Source organism: Chelonoidis abingdonii, chromosome 2, assembly GCF_003597395.2.
Source record: "Chelonoidis abingdonii isolate Lonesome George chromosome 2, CheloAbing_2.0, whole genome shotgun sequence".
NCBI classification, from domain to species: domain Eukaryota; kingdom Metazoa; phylum Chordata; order Testudines; family Testudinidae; genus Chelonoidis; species Chelonoidis abingdonii.
Genome location: NC_133770.1, coordinates 288,203,729 through 288,227,198, shown reverse-complemented (window position 1 = coordinate 288,227,198; position 23,470 = coordinate 288,203,729).

Below are 23,470 nucleotides of genomic sequence, written 5' to 3'. Positions count from 1 at the left end.
TCAGAGGACACACTCAATTGCCGAGGATCTATTCTACAGCAGCCATGAGCAAGCTGCTCAGGAGGATGGTAGCAGTATGGTCCAGCAGAGTGTGCCACAGATTGGCATTCAGGTGACATGTTCTATTCCTGGCTGTACCACTGAAGTGCAGTGTGGCCAATGGCAAGTTATTTCACCTCTTTTTCCTCACCTAACCTTTATTTGTGTCTACCTGAATCATAAGTTTAGGGGCAGGGTGTGGTGTTCTTATTAAGGCAGGAAGACCTTGTATTTAACATTTATGTAATGTTTAAATAAAAATAATTTAACTTTAACCCGACACCAACCAGATCCTGGTACTGGCTGCAGCTTACAACCATCCCTGTAGTCCAGTGTCCAGCCTTCCAGAATGGAGGATGACCTTTGGTTGCCTCTTCTTTACACAGCAGTGACAGCTACTCTACACACAGAGACAGTCTCCCACTGGGTTTATGCTGCATCTAGTGTAATGAAGCCCCAAGCTCAGTTGAAGCCTCTGAGTGCTACCGTACTACAAACAATCAGAATTTTTCAATCAGTTATTTCCATGTATTCTAGGGAATGGACTGACTATTCATTAGCGCCAGTATGTACTTTATAAACAGCTACAGATTAAATCTGTTTTACAATGCAGAATATTATTTGCTTATGTGCCGTTTTCATTGAGCAAATAGAAATGCAGGGTAAGGATGAAAGGGAGCACTGTACACAGGCTGCATGAGAATGAGACCTAGCATCTAGTTATTACAGCAATAGTCTAGAAATACTTAAATATAACCTCACTTAACCTAAGGTGGCACCTATCAAGATGAGCCAGAGCACAACACATGAGACAGATGCAGCCCAGAGAGTTGTATAACGTAGCATTGAGTTTAATCTTCAGTCTTAATCTTCTGTATAGAGTTTAGCCCTCAAGGACTGTAGATTTCCACCCAGCATGTAAATGCAACGCACAGGCTTAGTGCATCTGATCATGTCTCCCTCTAGTGGTTGTCACCTGGCAGGAAAAGAACCTGATACTTGCTCCCACTTAACAAGTTGTTCATTTAGCTCAAGTAGCTGGTTTCTGCTCTCATAGGGCTGCAGATTCACCATTCTATTTCTACTAAGGAAAAAGATGTCCAGATATGTAAATACCATAGTGTTTTACATAGTCCTCTGTCTTGATCAGCTGGGAGCTCCTTAAATCAAGGCATATAGACTGCACTGTCAGGTAAGAAAGTGTATGCTTTGCAGATCAGTGAGATGCTGGTAAACCAGGTGCCAGCTCTTGCTAAGGCTGTAGGCATCAGCTGAGCACTGACAAATTCATAGCTGGAAACCAGACCATCTCACCTGTATCTTAATGTTGTTCAAGATAGATATTAGATTTGTAAGATTTGTGTTTAGTGTTTAGACTCTATAAAATGTGTATATGTTGCTGATGCATTAATCTTACTTGTAATGTCTGTATTCCATGGTATAAGTTTTGTTTTATAACTTTAAAAATGCCTGCTATGAACTTGTGAGCTCAGACAGGAGGAGCGGTTCCCTTGCTCATCAAGGAGGATTATCAGAACTGAATGGGCCATTGTGAAACATCACAATACAGAGATTTTGCTAATTGCCCCTATACAGCTACATGCAGAAGGGCTTGTCCCATCCGTTTGAATTCAGGAAGAAGAAAATAAAGGTAGCTGACATAAAGATTTTTCTTCTCTTTGCTGTTTGGTCTATCAAGGGGCTGGAGATAGGAAACAAAAGCAAAGGTCCCCAGGGTCTACCTGGGTTATTTCTAAAAGACATTCAGTGCTGACAGATTACTACATCTCAGTCACCTTTTAGAACCATAGACTGTAGCTCATTTGTGCGTATATGTTGTCTCCTTAAACCTGTGAATAACTCTCATTCCTTTTTCCTAGTTAATAAATCCTTAGTTCGTTTACTATAGGATTGGCTATGATTGGTGTGAGATCTAAGGTACAAATTGACCTGGGCTAAATGACTAGTCTCTTGGGACTTGGAGCAACCTGAATATTTTATGATCTTTGATGTAAGTGACCATTTATCACTAAGTCCATCTTGCCTAGTGGCAGGATAGACTGGAGTGCCCAAGGGGACTGTTTGTGACTCCAAGGTAAGACTGTTAGAGTATTTCAAGAGTTCACATTTGTTACTGAGTTGATGAAATCTTATTACAGAACATACAACAGTTTGAGGTTTCTACCCTGCTTTTTGACAGTCTTCCCTGAGGGTGGCATTCATGGTCAAGAACCTCTCTAGACAGCATGACAATCATGCTTGCACTCTCGGCCAAATCTTGGAACTACTGAAGCCAGTGGAAACAATAATTGGCCTTGAACAAGTATTTACATCTATCACAAAGTGGACTGGCCCTTTAAAGGCCCACCGACGTTCAACCCATCCCCGCTCTAAGTTCTAGCCCTTTAAAGGTATGCATTCTGGGAGTTGTAGTTCTTGGAGGCTCCCGCAAAGTCAGATGGGGTAGAGGGGCAGGCTATAAGAGAGCTGCCTATGGGTTAGAGCAACAAGGCATCCAGAAAGTTTGCTGGGAGATGATCTGGTAATACTCCAATCAGCGACATGCTGTAACCCTTGGAACAGCTGGACGCAACAGCAACAAGTCAGTAAAAACTCTGCAGTGACTTATCATAAGCATCTTTCCCAAATCTGGACCTTGGCATCCAAAATGTGGGTGCCTAGCATGAACCTCCAAGCTTAATTACCAGCTTGGATCTTATCTCGCTGCCACCAGACAGGAATTACAGCGCCTGCCTCGCTCTGGTCCCCCAAACTTTCCCTGGAGGGACCCCAAGACCCAGAAGCTCTGAGTCTTACCGGCAAGGGAAATACTCCACTTCCCTTCCCCCTCCCTCTCCCACCCAGACTTTCCTCTCTGGGCTAACCTGAGAGTATTGATGCAATCTCTTTACATCACAATACCAAGAAGCATATCTCCTCTATTCCACAAAGAGACAAACCCCAAATACAAGGAAACAGAAATGATTCTATCTCTCTTTCCCCCTCCCACCAATTCCCTGGTGCTGCAGAGCTTATCCTCCGTAGATCTAACACAAAGAGAATTCCCTCCCCTTGTTCCTTAGCCTACCCAGAGAGAAAAACCCAAACAAGTCTTAAAAAGAAAACTTTATATAAAAAAAAGAAAGAAAAAAGACATCAAAATTTATCTGTATCAAGATGACAATAATACAGGATCAATTGCTTAAAAGAAAAAAATGAATAAACAGTCTGATTCAAAAAGATATCCAATTTGAAACATTCCAGCAAGCTGCACACATGTAAATACAACCAAAACAACATAAAGCCTATATTGTTTTTCTACCTGTACTTACAATTTGGAAACAGAAGATTAGAAGATAGAAAAGACCTTCTCATAGCTGAGAGACAGACAAAAAAAACTCCAACTCCAAAAAATTCCCTCCCTGACTTTGAAAAATCCAGTTTCCTGATTGGTCCTCTGGTCAGGTTTTTGGTTCCCTTTGTTAACCCTTTACAGGTAAAAGAAACATTACCCCTTAGCTATCTATTTATGACAGACTGAGGGTCTGAACTAAAGCCAAGAGTGGGTACTTTCCTGTTGGGAGCAGGGCCTGTGAAGGGCTAAGCTGAAGATGATCTTTGTGACCAGGAAGGAGACACTGAAGCAGGATACAGAAGGACCACAAGGGTGGTGAAAGCAGAGGAGGGAAATGACCTGGGGCAATAGAGGCAGCATGGGGCTTGAGGCCTAGTGTGCACATACGCTGCTGTTTAGGGATCCCAGGACAGGGCTTCCAGGGAGAGTGGAAGGAAGCTCTCTCTACTCCCCTGCATCAAGAGGAAGGACTAGGGCAGACGCTGGAGAAAGGTCTGTGGAGCCCAAGGAGACCAAAAAACTGTATTTCATACATTTGGTTACCTCTGGCCAAATCACCAGCTTTCCAAAACTGAACCCCATCTTCCAGAAGAGGGAAACTGAGTCATGGCAACAACCTGACCTGGAGATAAAACCCAGTCACAACATACCATCTCTAAACTTCAGAGTCCTGACCCATCAGGTGCTGCATGCACTGTAAAACCTGAGATGGGTTTTTCCTGGAGGCAGCCTCTTCTTAGGTTGCTCCAAAGTCCTAGTCAGGAGTATGGAGGGAATAGCCCTAGGACAACACATCTTGTTTGTCTGTATCAAGATGGAACATGTAGTCTCCACGAATGACACTTATAACTTTGTGGTTATCACCATGCTGCAAATTGTGGAAAGTCACAGCAACAGCAGAATAGAGCCCAAATCCTTCTGCTCCCAAGACATACCTGACCCAGAGAGTCTTCTTTCGGTGCTAGGAGTACTGCTGATGAGACATAGATAAGTGAATCCGATAGTACCCTGTAGTGTTACACCTGCACAGCAGCCAATTCACTGGAAATATTATAAATAAAGGTGACCCCAAGCAACTCAGTTTAAAGGCAAATTGTAAAGTCCTTGGCTGGCTGACAGCGGGGCCCTCACGTTGGGCAGAATTTGAGCACTCCTAGGTTAATAAGCAATTTGTCTTTTTCATTCAGAGTGATGACATTAGCAACATGGGTCAGAGACTTAAAATAATATATTTTAAAAAATGCTATGTTCACTTTTAATCTCTAACAGTTGTGGGGCAACTCCTTGCTCTGCAATGGAATGCTCCTCTTTCAACACAACACAGCCATTACTGGCAGCTAGAGCTCTTTAAAACACCCAGGGGCTTGACAACTTCCTGGCCCCAGTTTGTGCATTCGAGTAAAGCCTAAGGTTGTAGATATGCTGTCTTTCTTATGAAGAATGTTTCCTGTTAAATAGAGATGAACTAGAATCTAAGACCCTTGTTCATATACAGAATCTTTTTCTGAGTCAAGATGCACAGACCCGAAGGTCTAATATTATCCTCCTCAAGGTTCTCTGCTGTGATACCTATTAAACCCACTCTGTGGATCATGCCTTGGCAGGTGTGTGACAGTTCTTGGGGTACTTAGGGCTGTGAGTAACCTTGTTGCCCCACTGCCTCCAGCATGAGGGAGACTTGCTTGTACAGAACTAGGTATCACCTCCCTAACATCACCAGTCTGTTAGCCATTTTCCTTTGGGCAATGCCAGCCCTTACTTTGTCTTGCTGGTTAACAGTAGGTGCCCGCCCCCAGTCTCCTGACCCCTTTGAAGCGTTCCCTTGTGATATCCAGACCCTGACACTGGCTACTCACAGAATTAGCAAGGCAGTTGTCCCAAAGTGAACAGTGTACGCACCAACTTGTATGATTCCAACTCAGGATTAGCCTGTTGCTTAATATCACAATATATAGATATATTTATAGTGAAAACAAGGATAAGTTTATTACCATAGATTCAGGATACAAGTGATGGTGAGTAAAGATTTTGGAAACAAATGGTTACATGCAAAACAAAATCATAACATGCTTTCTGTAGCGAGGTGGTGTGGCTCCCCTCCTCCACAGGGAGGGCTGAGCCCTGTCAATCTTCCCCCAGGGCGGAACTTCCGGGTGGAAGCCCCGCCCCTCAAAGGGTCAGGCGGCGACCCGGAAGCATAAAAGCCGGGCGCCGGCCTTCAGTTGCAGCTCAGCTGCCGGCCAGAGCAGACCCCTGAATTGATACGCTTTTGTGTGTGTTGCCATGGCATGGTGGCCCATTCCACGGAGTACAGCCGGGGATTCCATATGTCCTGGTTCCTAATGGATATCGATTTATGCCACCGATTCGAGGCCTCCGCAACTGCCGGCCCAGAGTATCATCCGGACCAGTCGGGGCGAAGTTGTGAAAGTGTTTCCGGTGGGACGGCCGGGAAATCTGACCGACCAGGGCACGGAAGCTTCAATCCGCCTCTGCAGCCAAGGATCTGTCGGACCTCCTGGGTCAGCCATGCACACACTCGTTACCACCCTCAGGACAGCGGGTGTGAGCCTTTATACCGGACCTCAAAGTATGTGAGAGGTTTCCCCCTGGACGTGCTGCGCACTGGGACGAATCCTCCCACCATTACTCCTGCACTATCGTGGAGAGTCCCCCAAGCCTCCACCAAGTTCTCCCTTTTGAACTTCTATACGGTCGTAGGCCGAGGGGGTCTCCTGGTATTTAGATGACAGGAGGCTTGGGACAGTCGGCCTCTCCGGTCCCAGCTTCTCAGTATGTGCTCCAATTAGCGTGGCTAACCTTACGCAGGCAGGGATCTGGCCAAGAGAACCTCAGACGGCCCGGAGAGGCAGAGCGGACTACAATCAGGTCACGCGAGAGAGAGAGAATTCGCCCCGTGAACCGGGTCCTCCTGCTCTCCCCTCCAGCGAATCAAATGTGCCGCTGGACAGGGCCCTATCGGTGCTCCGGAAGGTGGAACCGTCAAATTATGAATTCGCCAGCCGGCGCCGACGCAGAAAAGCAGATCTACCACTCACATGCTGAAGCACGTGGAGGACCGGAGAGCGCCTCCTGATTGCCCATGCCCGCCGGATTGGAAGTGGGCCAGAAGCGGGCATGATGGAGGAGAAAGGGTGGGAGCGGGCCTTATAAAGCGGCCCTGACAGGAGAAGCAATGCAACAGGTCGAGTGCTTGTGCAGGCTTTTCGAAGACCTTCAGCCATGCCAGGCTGCACGGCCCGCTTCCACCGGTCCACACTGAACCCTGGAGGGTTCATCCGGGTCCGACCCGGCCATCCCATACCGAATTGCGCCAGTAGGTTTGAGGAAGATGGTCAGTGCAATGTTGCCTTGTGGGTTCGAGCATTCCCGAGTGAGTGGCCAGCCCGGGTGTTTGCTGTCCCTAAGTGGACGGCTCCGCGTTCTGCTTTGACTTTTCGTATTCCGCTATCTCCGCTTTGCTGCGTACCGATGCCCCGGCCATTGACGAGATTACTCGGCCGCTTGGGAAGGGCCGATACATCACGACGCATGGCTTACGTTAAGGGTACCTGGCAGATCCCCTCGGGAGGCTTCAAGAGGCGACCCGCCTTTTGCTTACCCGTCCAGGCCTCTACCTTTTCGGGGGGGGGTGGATGGAGATCGTGGGTGATCGGATTGACGAGGGATTGCCCCCTCAGTCATACCTCGCATCCCAGCTCCTAACTTACCGTCTATCGGCCCCGTTCCCGCTGCAAGAACTGCCTCAGGCTTCGGCTCCATGGCGCTCCGCGACCTTTCAGCGGCTGATGGCCCCTCCCTCAGACACTCAGGAGTATGCGGCCGCCTACCCGGACGACTGTGCGATCCACAGCCGCTGCTGGGACTTCTGTAGCAGGTCGCTGGCAGTCCTTCGGACCTCGGGAAAGCGGGCTTGACGCGAACCCCAAGGACAGAAGCTGCCGCCCGCCTGGGAGGGACAACTACCTTCGGGTATATACCGTTCAGGTGGGGGCAGATAAGCCCCTTGTGGAGGTTCAAGCCTGGCAGAATTGCCCCATTGCCGACAACAAGCGATAGGGTACGGCGCTCCTAGGGCTCGTCGGGCTACTACCGGAGTTCTATCCCTCAATTTGGCCTCGTCGCGGGCACCCTTAACGGGTACTAACCAAGACCGCCCGAACGTGTGCTGGACGCGGAGTGTGAAATGGCTTTCACACGTCGTAACTGCTTAATGCCAGGAGCGTCCTTTACGCCCCGACTTCAATAACCCTTCGTTCCTTCAGACGGACACGTCTAATGTGGGCCTGGGGGCGGCTCCCCTCACAGGAAGGAGATGAAGGAGACCAGGTCCCGGTCCTCTATCTGAGCCGAAGCTGTTCCCCGGGAGCGGAATCTCACGCCCCCGTGGGAAGCGGAGGCCTTCACCGTTCATGGGGCCTGCGAGGCCTTCGGTTCTTCCTGCTCGGTGGCCCGTTTACCCTTGAGTACGATCACGCCCCACTCCAAGTGGCTCATGAGAATAAGGCATAAACATCCCGCATCATGCGGGTATTTGGCCTTGCAAACCCTATTTGCCTTCACAATCGGCAGGCTGGCAAGGACACGCCAACGCAGATTTCTTCTCTCGCCTTCGAGGAGATGGATCGCCCTAGCCCGTTGAGGAACCGAGAACTTTGGTGGGGGCGGTTTATTGTACGACGTGCGGTTGTGCTTTCCCCACTGACCGCCTAGCGGTGATAGCCGCTACTAGGGCCCCGGGCTGGAACGCAGAGGAGTGGGTGGGCCTGCGTTCCCCCTGCCACCCGTAGCCGGGTGGCAGAAACCCCCTTTCACCGCCCCCATTGACTCAGCTACTGCTCTGCCCTGCCCCAAAAGGGCCAGAGCTAATTGAACTGTTTGTTTGGTGCCCCATCCGAACCAAGGACTGGGCCCCATTGACTCTGTGACTGCTCTGCCCTGTCCCAAAAGGGGCCAGAGCTTATTGGACTGTTTGTTTGGTGCCCACCTGCATCAAAGGCGGGGCCCCTACTGACTTTGCTGTGCCTCAGTCCGCTCCACAGGGACCGAACGCCCCGGACTGTGGACCGCGAACCCGAAGGACAGGACCCAGAGAGGACAGGACGAGGCTGGTGTGGCTCCCCTCCTCCACAGGGAGGATTGAGCCCCAGCACCTCCTCGTCACAACGGGAACCAGAAGTGGGGAGTGAGAGACCGAACCCCTAGCCCCTGTGAGCAAGGGGCCGGTAGGGGGCGCTAAGACGGTCGCCATTCCCCTGAACTACGACATGGATCTGGAACGGTTGTTCCAACTGCTGGCCAAAAGCCAGGAGCGACAGCAGGCGGCACAGCTGCAACAGCAGCAGATCGCCTTTCGCCAGCAGCAGCAGCAACGGGTTGCCGCCTTCCTGCAGCAACAACTACAGCAACACGCTGCTCAGATGGAGCAGCAGCAGCAGCTCCTTCAGCAACTCGGGGGACAGCTACAGACGCTTCTCGGGGCTGTCGCCCGACCTACCCACGGAGACGTGGGAGACGACGCCGGGGGTCCCCGGCCACCGGCGCCGCTGCACCTGACCAAAATGGGCCCAGGGGACGACCCGGAGGCCTTCCTCACCACGTTTGAACGGGTGGCCCTGGTCGCCGGGTGGGCCCGAGAACACTGGCTCACCCTGCTGGCCCTGTACCTAACGGGGCCCGCCCAGCTAGCCTATTGGGGGCTAGCAACGGAGGACGCCAGGGATTACGAGTGGGTGAAGGCGGCCATCCTAGACACCTTGGACGTCAGTGCCGAGACGTTCCGGCAAAGGTTCCGGGGCCAGACGTATCCGCCAGGCGCCCGGCCCCAGCTGGTTGCCCAAAGCCTGAAAGAGGCTTGCCGCCGTTGGCTGCAGCCAGAGGCCCATACGGCGGAGGAGGTAACGGAGCAAGTAGTCCTCGAACAATTCATGCAGATACTGCCAGCCCGAGGACGAACCTGGGTCCTCCGCCATCGGCCAGCAACCTTGGGGGCGGCAGTCTCGTTGATGGAGGACTTCCTTGCGGCGGAGGCCCCGGCGGGCCCCGTCTTCCGGGCCTCGGCCCCAGGACCCGACCACCTCCCGGAGGGGGGAAGGAGAGGAGCCACTACATCTGGATCTCGGGAGCCGGGCCAGGGTCGCGCCTCCAGACCGGTCCCGCGGATCCAATGTGCGGAGCCCACCGCGCCCTCCGGTTCAGGTGCCTCCCTTCCTGGCCCATCGGGCACCCGCCGAAGCCCTTGGCACAGGCACTCGGACGTAGGGCCCTGTTTTGGATGCGGGAAGGCCAGTCACCTCTGACGGGACTGTCCACAAATGGAGTGCGACTATGGGCAGGTATACACCGGGGAAGGCCGGGCTCGACAGATTCAGCCCCCAAAGCTCACGATCCCGGTGGTCGTGGGGGACCATATCACGACAGCCCTGGTCGACTCCGGTTGTGGGCAAACGCTGGTCTTTCGGGACCTAAGCCCGCCAATCGACCCTAACCTCGGATCCATTCACCTCCAGTGCATTTATGGAGACGTTCGTCCCTATCCGAGTGCCCAAGCCTGGCTCACCGTCAACGGCCTCACCCGGTCGCTTGTTGTCGGGGTAGCGCCCCATTTGGCCTACCCGGTCATCTTGGGTCGGGACTGGCCCGCCTTCAGGGGGCTCCTCCGTTCCATTCCGGCACTAGCGGCCATGCCTCCGGAACCCCCGGAGCAGACCGAAGAGGGGCCTGAGGAAACCGGAGTAGAAACCTCGGAGGAGGAGGCCCCGACTGAACAGGACCCCCCGAGGCCCCGCTTCGACACGGACTTTTGCCGAGATCAGCGGGTGGACCCTACGCTCCGCCAGGCCTATGAGCAGCTCGCGGCCATAGATGGGTCAGTCGTCGACGCGGCCCGGGCTACACAATGGCCGCATTTCGAGCTCCGCCGGGACCGACTGTACCGGGTCGAGCGGGACCCCCGGACGCAAGAGCCGCGAACCCAGCTTCTCGTGCCCTGATGCCATCGCCGGGCCGTAATGAGCTTAGCCCACGACATACCAGCGGCGGGCCACTTGGGACAGGAGAAAACCCTAGCACGGATTCGGGCTCGGTTCTACTGGCCAGGGATAGACGGGGACGTACAGCGATATTGCAGCTCCTGTCCGGGTTGTCAACTGGCCGCCCTGCCCCGGACACCCAAGGCACCCCTGGTCCCGATGCCCCTGATTGATACGCCCTTTGAGTGAGTTGCCATGGACCTGGTGGGCCCACTTCCACGGAGTACGGCGGGATTCCAGTATGTCCTGGTCCTAATCGACTATGCCACCCGATTCCCAGAGGCCATCCCGCTGCGGAGTATCATGGCCCGGACCATCGCGGGCGAGTTAGTGAAAGTGTTCTCCCGTGTGGGGCTGCCCAGGGAAATCCTGACAGACCAGGGCACGAACTTCACATCCCGCCTCTTGAACCAGGTCTGTCGACTCCTGGGGGTCCAGCAACTCCACACCTCCATCTACCACCCTCAGACGGACGGGCTGCTGGAGCGCTTTAATCGGACCCTCAAAAGTATGATGAGACGGTTCCCCCCTGCAGAGCTGCGGCACTGGGACCAACTCCTCCCACCATTACTCCTCACTATCCGGGAGGTCCCCCAAGCCTCCACCAAGTTCTCCCCTTTTGAACTTCTATACGGCCGGAGGCCGAGGGGTCTCCTGGATTTAATGAAGGAGGCTTGGGAGCGGTCGGCCTCTCCGACCCAGGGACTTCTTCAGTATGTACTCCGATTACGGGAACACTTAACGCAGGCCAGGATTCTAGCCAAAGAGAACCTCAAAGCGGCCCAGGAGAGGCAGGAGCGGAACTACAACCAGAGTACGTGAGAGAGAGAATTCGCCCCAGGAGACCGGGTCCTCCTGCTCCTCCCCTCCAGCGAATCAAAACTGTTAGCCCGCTGGCAGGGCCCCTATGAGGTGCTCCGGAAGGTGGGACCCGTCAACTATGAAATTCGCCAGCCGGGTCGCCGTAAGGAAAAGCAGGTGTACCACATCAACCTGCTGAAGCCGTGGGAGGACCGAGAGGGCCTCCTGATTGACCCATGCCTGCCGGAGCTGGAAGTGGGCCCAGAAGCGGGCATGATGGAGGAAGGGTGGGAGCCGGCCCTAGAAAGCGCCCTGACGGAGAAGCAATGCAAACAGGTCGAGTGTCTCGTGCAGACCTTTCGGAAGACCTTCACGCCACTGCCAGGCTGCACGGCCACCGCTTCCCACCCGGTCCACACTGAACCTGGGAGGGTCATCCGGGATACGACCCGGCCCATCCCATACCGAATGCGCCAGGAGGTTGAGGAAGAGGTCAGGGCAATGTTAGCCTTGGGGGTCATCGAGCCATCCCGCAGTGAGTGGCGCAGCCCGGTGGTGCTAGTCCCTAAGCTGGACGGCTCCCAGCGTTTCTGCATTGACTTTCGTAAAGTTAACGCTATCTCCCGCTTTGATGCGTACCCGATGCCCCGGATTGACGAATTACTCGGCCGCTTGGGAAAGGCCCGATACATCACGACGCTGGACCTTAGTAAAGGGTACTGGCAGATCCCCCTCGAGGAGGCGTCAAAGGAGAAGACCGCCTTTGCTACCCCGTCCAGGCTCTACCACTTTACTCGGATGCCCTTCGGCCTCCATGGCGCTCCCGCGACCTTTCAGCGGCTGATGGACCACCTCCTACGACCACATCAGGAGTATGCGGCCGCCTACCCGGACGATGTAGCGATCCACAGCCGCTGCTGGGACACCTATCTGTAGCAGGTCGCGGCAGTCCTCCGGACCCTCCGGGAAGCGGGCTTGACCGCGAACCCCAAGAAGTGCCGCATAGCCTGGGAGGAGACCAACTACCTCGGGTATACCGTCAGGTGGGGGCAGATAAAGCCCCTTGTGGGAAAGGTTCAAGCCCTGGCAGAATGCCCCATGCCGACAACCAAGCGATAGGTACGGCGCTTCCTAGGGCTCGTCGGGTACTACCGGAGATTTATCCCTCAATTCGCCTCGATCGCGGCACCCTTAACCGGGCTACTAACCAAGAACAGCCCCCGGAACGTGTGCTGGACCGCGGAGTGTGAAATGGCTTTCAACACGCTCCGTAACTGCTTATGCCAGGAGCCGGTCCTTTACAGCCCCGACTTCAATAAACCCTTCGTCCTTCAGACGGACACGTCTAATGTGGGCCTGGGGGCGGTCCCCTCACAGGAAGGAGATGAAGGAGACCATCCCGTCCTCTATATGAGCCGAAAGCTGTTCCCCCGGGAGCGGAACTACGCCACCGTGGAAAGGGAGGCCTTCACCGTCAAATGGGCCTGCGAGGCTCTTCGGTTCTTCCTGCTCGGTGGCCCGTTTACCCTGGTCACGGATCACGCCCCACTCCAGTGGCTCATGAGAATAAAGGACAATAACACCCGCATCATGCGTTGGTATTTGGCCTTGCAACCCTATGCCTTCACCATCCGGCATAGGGCTGGCAAGGACCACGCCAACGCAGATTTCTTCTCTCGCCTCGAGGAGATGGAATCGCCCGGCCCCGTTGAACGGGAACCGGACTTGGTGGGGGCGGGTGTAGCGAGGCGGTGTGGCTCCCCTCCTCCACAGGGAGGGTTGAGCCCCGTCAATATTCCCCCAGGGCAGAACTTCCGGATGGAAGCCCCGCCCCTCAAAGGGTCAGGCGGCAACCCGGAAGCATAAAAGCCGGGCGCTGGCCTTCAGTTGCAGCTCAGCTGACGGCCAGAGCAGACGTGCCGGCCGACCCTCGTCGCTGGGAGGCTGCGGAGCTCAGGGACAGGTATCAGGCCTTGCCGGAGCCAACCCGCAGAAACCACGGCGCTGAGCTGCCGGAGCTACCCCGCAGCAGCTACGATGCGGAGCCGCCAGAACTAACCCGCCGTCACTACGATGCGGAACTACCAAAGCTGCCCAGCCCTTACTATGGCCCGGAGGAACCCTCGGACCAGACCTGGCCCAACTGCCCAGAGGTGCTCCCAGATCTACCACCTAGCCCGGACCGGGAGGAACCCATGAGGGTGGACGACCCTGCGGACCAGGTAGGAAGTGAAGGGGGGATTGGAAGTAGCCCGGGGTGGCTGACTATAGTCAGGCCGCAGAAGGCCCCGAGCCTATGGCTGTGTGTCTCGGGCGGGATCCCCATTGAAACACCCCGTCAGTGTGTTTCGGCCCAGATCCCCACTGACCGCCTAGCGGCGACCAACCACTACTAGGGCCCCGGGTTGGAACGCAGAGGAGTGGGTGGGCCTGCGTTCCCCCTGCCACCCGTAGCCGGGTGGCAGAAACCCCCTTTCACCGCCCCCATTGACTCAACTACTGCTCTGCCCTGCCCCAAAAGGGCCAGAGCTTATTGACCTGCTTGTTTGGTGCCCTGCCCGAACCAAGGGCTGGACCCCATTGACTCTGCTACTGCTCTGCCCTGCCCCTAACGGGCCAGAGCTTATTGAACTGTTTGTTTGGTGCCCTGCCCGAACCAAGGACTGGGCCCCATTAACTCTGCGACTGCTCTGCCCTGCCCCAAAAGGACCAGAGCTTATTGAACTGTTTGTTTGGTGCCCGCCTGCATCAAAGGCGGGGCCCCTACTGACTTTGCTGTGCCTCAGTCCGCTCCACAGGGACCGAACGCCCCGGACGGTGGACTGCGAACCTGAAGGACAGGACCCAGAGAGGACAGGACGAGGCCGGTGTGACTCCCCTCTTCCACAGGGAGGGTTGAGCCCCGGCACCCCCTTGTCACACTTTCCTAGTGTTGAAATTAGATTAACCTCCCATCTAATGAAGTTTCTTGCCAAAGGTAGGCAGAGATCTCATTTTCATTAATATAACCTTGCTGCGCATGTACTTCCTAGGTGCAGGTTAAGAAGCTGTCATCTTTGCCATCTGCTTGTAGCCCCAAAGTTCATTGTCTGTACTGAAGCGACAGAGGGTTATGCTGTCTGTTTTTCCTGTATGCTTTTTCCGTGTTGACTTTATATCTCTTTGATAGCTTCATATGTAAATGGGCATCTATTATGTTAGCTTACAATGCTTAATTTCTATTCAACAGACAGAGGTGAATAAACATCTATTTTCTAACAGAAAACTTGTTTCTCTGCCACTTCTGTGATAGAGAATCTATTACCTTGTTTTCAGTGTATCTATACTTAAGTGCTTACATAGTATCTGTGCATACATTTCACAACAATATCCATGACCATTATGACACTGACTTTCACTTAAAACCTCACATGACGTTCTTTAGTGAACCAAAATGTACACACCAGAGTTGGGATATTCCTGTAACCCCTGTGCCAGTTGACATTAAGGGATTCTTAATGTCAGGAGGACGCCCCTTCTTTCCTTCTCCTACTCCCTTCACTCAGTCATACCCCACTCCTGGTATTATCTCTGCTCTCCAATTAAAAATCTATGCAAAAAGTAACCACAGATATAACCAACAAAGCTTTGTCAATTCTTCACATGTTCATTTTCCTGTGCATTATGCCCCTATCCCCAGATGTTCATCTTTGTGTCTTTTAGTCTGTAAGCCCTTTGGGGCAAGAATTGTCTCATCAGTACAACGAGGGTCCAGTCCAACTAGGGGGCTTGGGGCACTGCCATAATATAAATAATGGGTTCTACTGTTTTTTTGTCGGCATAAGAACGGCCGTACTAGGTCAGACCAATCACCATCTAACTGTTGGTCTTCCAACAGTGGGAAATGCCAGGTGCTTCAGAGGGAATGAACAGAACAGGCAATCACTGAATGATCCATCCCTGTCGTTCACTCCCAACTTTGGGCTAACAGAGGCTAGGGACTCCCAGAGCATGGGGTTGCATCCCTTACCATCTTGGCTAATAGCCATTGATGGACCTCTCCTTCATGAAGTTGTCTAGTTCTTTTTTGAACCTCATTATAGTTTTGGCCTTCAAAACATCCCTGGGCAATGAGTTCCACAAGTTGACTGTGAGTTGTGTGAAGATTTCTTTTAAACCTACTACCTATTAATTTCACTGTGTGACCCCTGCTTCTTGTGTTATGTGAAGGAGTAAATTACACTTCATTTTTCACTTTCTCCACATCAGTCACAATTTCATAGGCCTCTATCATATCCCCTCTTAGTCATCTCTTTTGCAAGCTGAGAAGTCCCAGTCTTATTAATCTCTCTTCGTACAGAAGCTGCTCCAGACCCTTAATTGTTTTTGTTGCCTTTCTCTGCCCCTTTTCCAGTTCTAATATCTCTTTTCTGGATGGGGAGACCAGAACTGCATGCAGTATCCAAGGTATGGGCATACCATGGATTTATATAGTGGTATTATGATATTTGCTGTCTTATTATCTATCCCGTTCTTTATGTTACTAACATTCTGTTTGCTTTTTTGACTGCCACTGCACATTAAGCAGATGTTTTCACAGAACTATCCACGGTGACTCCAAGATCTCTTCCTTGAGTGGTAACAGCTAATTTAGACCCCAACAATTTGTATGCATAGTTGGGTTTATATTTTCCAGTGTTTATTACTTTGCATTTATCAACACGGCATTTCATCTGATGTTTTGTTGCCCAGTCATCCAGTTTTGTGAGATCCCTTTATAAATCTTCACAGTCTACTTTAGACTTAACTAACTTGAGTAATTATGTATTTGCAAATTTTGCCACCTCACTGCTTACCCCTTTTACACAGCACTTTATCCTTATAGCCAAAGTCCTCCCTCCTGCCCTCAGCATGGATCAGAAGGCAAAGGAATTCCTCCTCGACTTCCCTCTGCCACTGTGACTCCTTTCTAGGATGCAGTGGTGGTAGAACCAGGGCGGGGAACACTGGAGAACTTCTAGAGTGTTGCAGCTTCCATCTGCACCACTGCTGGCTGCCCAAGCACCCAGAGACCTGCTGTGTGCTAGTGAGCAAAGTAAGCTGCACAGCGGTCTCCAAATCATGCCCACTCCCATTCTGCCCTACAAGTTGTGGCTTCAGAACAGGGCAGAGCTGAGGCGTATAGGTCAGGACAGGATTGAGGGAAGCTCATACTGCCAGTGCTTGTGCTGCGCTGACCTTCTCCTGTGGTTAGAGAGGATGTTTCCCAGCACCTTTTCTGAGCACTTTTGGAAAAATCTCTTGCTTTAGGAGTGCCTCAGGGAATATATCTTTGCCGTTCCTCTTCCAGATTCAAGACAGCCTTAAACAACAAACATTTTGCAGAAAGACCAGTTCATTTACAAGTGTGCATTTCCCATAATGTAAGACTCATGCATATAAACTACTGTAAACAAGAACCTCTCCCTATCCTCTTGTCAGGGAGTTGTTTTTGAAGCAGTTCTCTAGAGCTCATCGCCACTTACCCCCTTCACCCCAGCTTGAAGCACAATCACTGCACAGAACCTCTGCTCACCTGGGTGCAGTCCCTGCCAATGCTAGTCCAAGCATCAGCCAAAAGAGGTCATTTGAAAGCAATGCAAAATGCTTTCCCTATAGCACCCTATATTACCACTAGCTAGAGCTGAGTGAATAATCGGATTTTAGTTTTGGTTTGGTGGCTGATCCAAAGAAATCCCCCTCCCTTCCCAATATTTGGTTTGTTTGAGCTGAAACTGAGGTGTTTTCTGTTTTTATTGACTAAATAAAAAAACTTCATTATGAGTCGACGTTCGAAAGGATATTTTCAAATCAAACTGTCTTCACGTTTCTGAAATTCTTATTTTTAGTTTAGTTTTGTTTTTCAGTCAACTGTTCACTGAATTCTACCCAAATTCACAAATAGTTTGGATGCCCTGAAAAATGCAGTTTGAAGGGCAAATTTACTATTTAACTCCTCCCCCCCCCCAAAAAAATTGCCCAGCTCTACTGCTAGCCCAGGGAGTGAGGGATAAATATCTTGATTGCAGTATGGCAGTACATCGATACCAGTGGTACTGCCTTTGTCTTATTTCAGTGAAACTTATGGCCTTCATGTACTAGGCGTTTTCTACCTTTGGGAACACAAAGCCCATCAATATGTCTGCTAGAGTAACTTTTCTCAGATTTTTGTTGTGAAAGTCATGGCTGGAGAGAAGAGAAATAATAAACAGCCATGGATAAAGCAACATGATGGCATTTTTGTTTAAAAGAATTTTCTGATCTAAATACTAAGCTTTAACAGCAATTGCTTATTTTTATCTAATCCATTCCTTAGGGCTTAGTTGACTTTATCCTATAAATTCATATCCTGAGTGATTCTGGGATGGGGAGGGGAAGGAAAAAGCCCACCATCTTTTATCTGGCCTCGTGATAATCAGTCAGACTAAATAACCCAGCAAATATCATTAAAGTGCTCTTAGAAAGAATGGGAGAGTGTTATCCCATTCACACATGCTAGTCTCTGATATGGAAAGTTCAGCGATTTCAAAGAACAAAAATACCAAAACTCATTCAAAACAATGTACTTCAATCCAAGATAAAGCACTTAAGTGTTACTTGAAAGGCATAGTTAAGAACGCAACTGCTAATGCCATTCTAATGCAGCACAATTGCTTTACAGCAAGATTTTTTTAATGTCCTGTTCATTTCTTCTTTGCTTTGTATGCACTCATCTCCACCTGTGTATTATTTCAGTGCTGCAATGCATTTTAGAAGTACAAGAGAGATACACAGGCCCTGATTCTCATATATTACTTGCATGTGAATCTGGCAAGGACTATCTTACTGTGTTTGCACTTAACATTTAACACAATGAAGGCTGGTCCACAACTCTCAGTGGGAGGGAGGGATAGCTCAGTGGTTTGAGCATTGGTATGCTAAACCCAAGGTTGTGAATTCAATCCTGGAGGGGGCTATTTAGGGATTAGTCCTGCCTGAGCAGGGGGTTGGACTAGATGATCTCTGAGGTCCCTTCCAACCCTAATCATCTATGATTCCTAGCTGTTACTGCAATAGTAACTGAGGACATTGTGCTGATATACGCACAAGGAGAATCTGGCCCATAGTTTTCAATGAATTGCAGTCCATTCTTTGGTAGTCTCTATCTCTGACAAGGAAGTGCCTCGAAGTGTATGATCTTGAGTGTTCATCCCCACCTCTCCCTCAGTCCAGCTGCTGCTTCTGTATGACAATGACCATAAAAGTCCCTGCTAGGTTCACTGTGTTGGCCTTTAAAGAGAGTCACTCGGTCCGAGAGTCTGGAAGTTTGTGAGATCAGTATCACTTCTTGCTGTGAACGATACCCTGGGAAATGTACTTGGAAGGAGGGAGCTTCTAATTGCAGATGTTTCTGAGCCCTGCTGAGGCGGGTGAATCTTGGAGAGAAGGCGAATAGATACCAAGCCTAAATCAATCGGAGTTAAGTGTCAGGACCTGCACACTTCCCTAATGGTGGGGAATTGGTCTCAGAATCGCACTTCTGGGTGCCTTGTGTTAACAAACTCAAAAAGCATGGTGCCTTTCATATTCAGTGCTTCACCAATAACTTGCTAAACACTGGACGTGCTCTGACTGCCACAGAAATAGAGCAGCAGCTCGTGTTCAACACAGAGTCACTCACCCACAGGCTTGGAAACAGGGATTGGTTTTATTGAGAGGGAAAGCTCTTACTCCAGGCCGGCTCCAGGCACCAGCTAAAGAAGCAGGTGCTTGGGGCGGCCAATACCAATGGGGGGCCCTCTGGCCACTATAGGGGCACCATGTCCAGGTCTTCCACGGAAATTCCACGGCGGGTCCCTCAGTCCCTCTCAGAGCGAAGGACCCGCAGCTGAATTGCCACTGAAGAGTGGAGCGGTGCGATCGCGCAGCCGTGGGTTTGTTTTTGAGTTTTTTTGCCGCTTGGGCTGGCGGAAAACTTGGAGGTGGCCCTGCTCTTGCTAAGGACACTTAAAATGCTGCAGTGGCACAGATGTAAAGCTTCAGTGAAGAAGCTTCTCCCATCAGCATAGTTAAACTGCTACCGTGAAGCCTGCCCATTCACACAGAAATGTCTACAGCAGGGGTTAGGTCAGTATAAATGCAATTTTTCACACACCTGAGCGACGTATTTATACCAATATAAGTTGATATTGTAGACTTGACCACAGGCTGCTATCCTGTTCTGTCATAGGGCTTTTCATCCTAATGGAAAGGATCCACACTCAGAAATTAGTGAGGGACAGGAGTCAAAGCAACTTATATCTCTCTTCCTCCCCGCATCTCCTCTCTCACCCTTTCCTCTCAGGAACAAGAGCCTTCCTCTTCCTTGAGAGCTCACCCCAAATTAGCCCCACAAAGTCATACACCCCTTTCCAGCCACACCTCACTCGCTGGTCACTCCGTTAGCCTGGAGTTACCTCGGGGCTCCCTGGCAGCAATTCCTTGTTCAGACACACTCTTCTGGGGCTTTTATGTCCCCTTATGCTATTCCTGCCGTTTTACCCAGTGTAAATGGGCAGGAGAGATTCACACACCTTAATGACTGATAGAAACCACAGGAAGGGGTAAAGCCAGTACTTATAGCATCTTACACATGTCACTAAGTAAGAAGCCTCTTCTTTCTGTATCAGTATCTAAGTGCTTTCTCCATCACTGTAGAAGCTGGGCACTTTGCAGTGCTTGGAATTGCACTGTAGAAAAAGAAGCTGCATTTTCACTTTGTCTAGAACCCACTGTAAAAACCTACACACATTTGCCCTGTATTTTTACAGAATGCTCAGAGAATTTTTCCAGCTCTTTGAATACTCACTGACACGCAAGGCCACAATCAAGCACTCTTAAATGAAGAGCTGTTTATACAATCCTCTTTCCTACTGATTACCAAGGACAAGTCCCTGAAAAATAGACACATTGGTAAAATAAAATCACAGGAACCTGCTGAGCTGCTCCCCGTAGCTAGAATCTTGCATGGTGAATGAACTTAACTTGCAAAATCCACCTAAGAGCAGACAGACATCTAAAGGTGGCAGGCAGACAATGAGCGCAAAATTGCCCTTTGCAAGCTGCCCTGGTTTGTTCTGAGCTACTTTAGTGTAGCTTATCAGAACCCCAAAAGAAAAAGACAGATCCCTCCTCTGTTCACAGGTTTCCCAGCTATATGCCTTGTAGGGCATTCTCTCTCCAGTTCTCTGTTGTAAAACTCTTGCTCTAAATGTGGTTTGGATCCTTGAGGCAATGGCACCTCCTGGAATAAAGAGTGTTACAGTTACAGGCTTTGGTCCTGTCCCTGTGGGAGACTCTACAGATGTGGTGCATCATTTTGAAAGGACAGCATCTTAATCACACAGTGGGAGCCATCCCAATATCTACAGTGACAAATGCAGATTTTACTCACATGTAAGCTCTGAAATCTGTTCAAGTCATCAGTGCTGTTCTCGGAACAGAATGGTTTTCAGTGCCATATGCCCTGAAGAAAAAGCGATTGATGAGTATATAGGTGACTAAGGCATGGAGCTGGGCTGCTGGGAAGCAGGCACTCTTGAACTATATCTCTGTCTCACCCCTGTCCCCCCAGTCAATCAAAGCAATGAGTGCTTTGAACACCCTCCATAGATTCCCTCATCCATATCCTTGCATCAATGAGGGTTTAGAGAACTCTCCTTTGGGTTTTGGGATCCTCCTGACATACCAATAACTTTCCAAAACATACAAATGCAGAATTCCTAATGCCTCTGATCATGAAATACAGATTGAAGCTGGGTTAGGGTTATACGCACTTATATGCAACAAAGAGTCCCGTGGCACCTTATAGACTAACAAATGTATTGGAGCATAAGCTTTCATGGGTGAAGGTGCCACAGGACTCTTTGTTGCTTTTTACAGATCCAGACTAACACGACTACCCCTCTGATACTTGACACATTTATATGCTGTATGGAATAGCCCTGAATTGGCACAAGCTGATAAATATGACCTAACAGGTTACCCCCTGTCATAAACAGATAGTTAAGGGTTAATGCCTCTTTTACCTGTAAAGGGTTAAGAAGTTCACCTAGCCTAGCTGACACCACCAGAGGAAGCCAATGGGGAAAAAGATGTTCAAAGAAAGGAAGGTTTTTCCTTTTTAGTTTCCGTTCAGCTGGAGTGAAAAAAGTCAAGGAACCAGCCTCTATTCAGAGTAGTAAGTTTAGAAAGGAATAAATAGGTTTATGTGTTTATTTTCTTTGTGAGTTTGTCTTTGTGCAATTAGGAATACAAATTAGATTCTTTGTGTACTAAGTTTTTGCCAGGAACATCCTCTGGTGTTTGGATGATGTTTGTGAGCAGTAGCTGATATGGGCTAAGTCTCTCCCAAAGGTTTTTTTTTCTTTTACCTTTCTTTTCTTTAATTAAAAGCCTTATTTTTAAGAATCTGATTGATTTTTCCTTGTGTTAAAATCCAAGGGGATTGGATCTGGACTCACCAGGAATTGGTGGGGGAAAGAAGAGAGGATGGTTAAATTCTCCTGGTGTTAAGATCTAAGGGGTTGGATCGATGTTCACCAGGAAATTGGTGAAGAAGTCTCTCAAGACTATCCAGGGAAGGGAGTTAGTACTTGGGAGTGGTGGCAGCAAAACCAGATCTAAGGTGGTAATTCAGCTTAGGGGTTCACATGCAGGTCCTCATATCTGTACTCTAAAGTCCAGAGTGGAGGTGAAACCTATGACACCCCCTTAAAGACTGGCAGGGAAAGGTTGGGCAAGTGCATTGTGCACAGGCAGACTGAGTTCTCAGATAGGCAATTCATCGCCAGCTCCATCCTTTAAATGATGTACAAAATCTGGTCTGAGAGGAAGGGCAGACTATGGGACTAGGTGTCTGTAGCTGCTAGACACACTTGACCCCCCTCTAGCATCAATATCAATGTCTGAGCAGAATCATTCCCACTACTGCAACTCCTGTCTTTTTCTAAGCCTGAACCACTGCCAACAACACTTGTGTAGCTTCTGGGCCACAGTGCAGGCCCTGTGGCTCAGAGGATATTGCTCCTCCTGAAATTTATGGCAATAAATTCAAGATATCCAATGAGTCCAAAATGGCCACTTTGACTCAGGCATAATCTTGTGCTGTCATAGGGTCTAAACTATGACAGGCCGCTTGCATCATCCCAGTCAAATATGGAGACATTAAGATTGCCCATTTCTTGGGTGGCCACCATGCTTCCATTTCCACCTGCTCAAAATTTTCAATAAAGTTCTCTGGATCATTTTCAGGTCTCATCCTTGCTAGTCTGACTGATACTGGGGTGGTTTCCCAACCTGTGCCAGAAGACCCAGACATTGTGGATGGTTGCACTATGGTCAGAACCTGCTGCACTAGCTGCTGCTGGGCTGTTAAATCCTGAATCAGTGGCTGATGCCGGGGGCGGGCATCTGCTGGAGGAACTGCTGTGCTTGCTAAGCATTTTGCCCGGCCATCCATTTCAGTAATGCTCCATGTCCATATTACTGGTGGGGGTGCTTTCTTATACAATGTAGTTTTGTTTTCTTTTTTTAAGTCCTGACCTGTTCCCTTCCATGCGGGTTAGGTCAAGTCCCACCTTCTCAACCAATTTTGTAACCATGTTGCCAGGATGGCACCCCCTGGTAACCCTTCAGGCCACAGATCACCCTGCTGTGCATCTTAACTGATATGTTGCTGTCCCAATGAGGTCCAGTGTTGTGGTGCTTTGGTTCTCCAGCTAAAGTACCCTTCAGTCCTACCCCCTAAGGTTCAGAGGTGATCAGGAACAAAACAAATCAAAAACTGGGTTGTGTGGACACCAATTTTAGGCCTGGCTGCATGTGTGAAACTCAGTTTAGTAAAACCGGTGGTCTCACTACAAAATCATACTGATCCTGGCTATGAGGGACTCTTTCAGGACTATCATGACCTCTTTCAAGGATTGGGTTGCTTGGAGGGTGAGCATACAATTCGGATAAAAAAGCAGGACCCTCCAATTATCCATCCGTGTAGAAAGGTGCCATTTTCACTCCATGATAAACTCAAGGCTGAGCTTGCAATGGTGAAAAGAATGCAAAGAATACAAAAAATTGAGGGGCCAACAGAATAGGTGAACTCCCTCATCACTGTGGAGAAAAGTAATGGACAGCTACATATATGATCCCAGAGACCTCAACAAGGCTGTAAAAAAAGAACTTTTCAAAC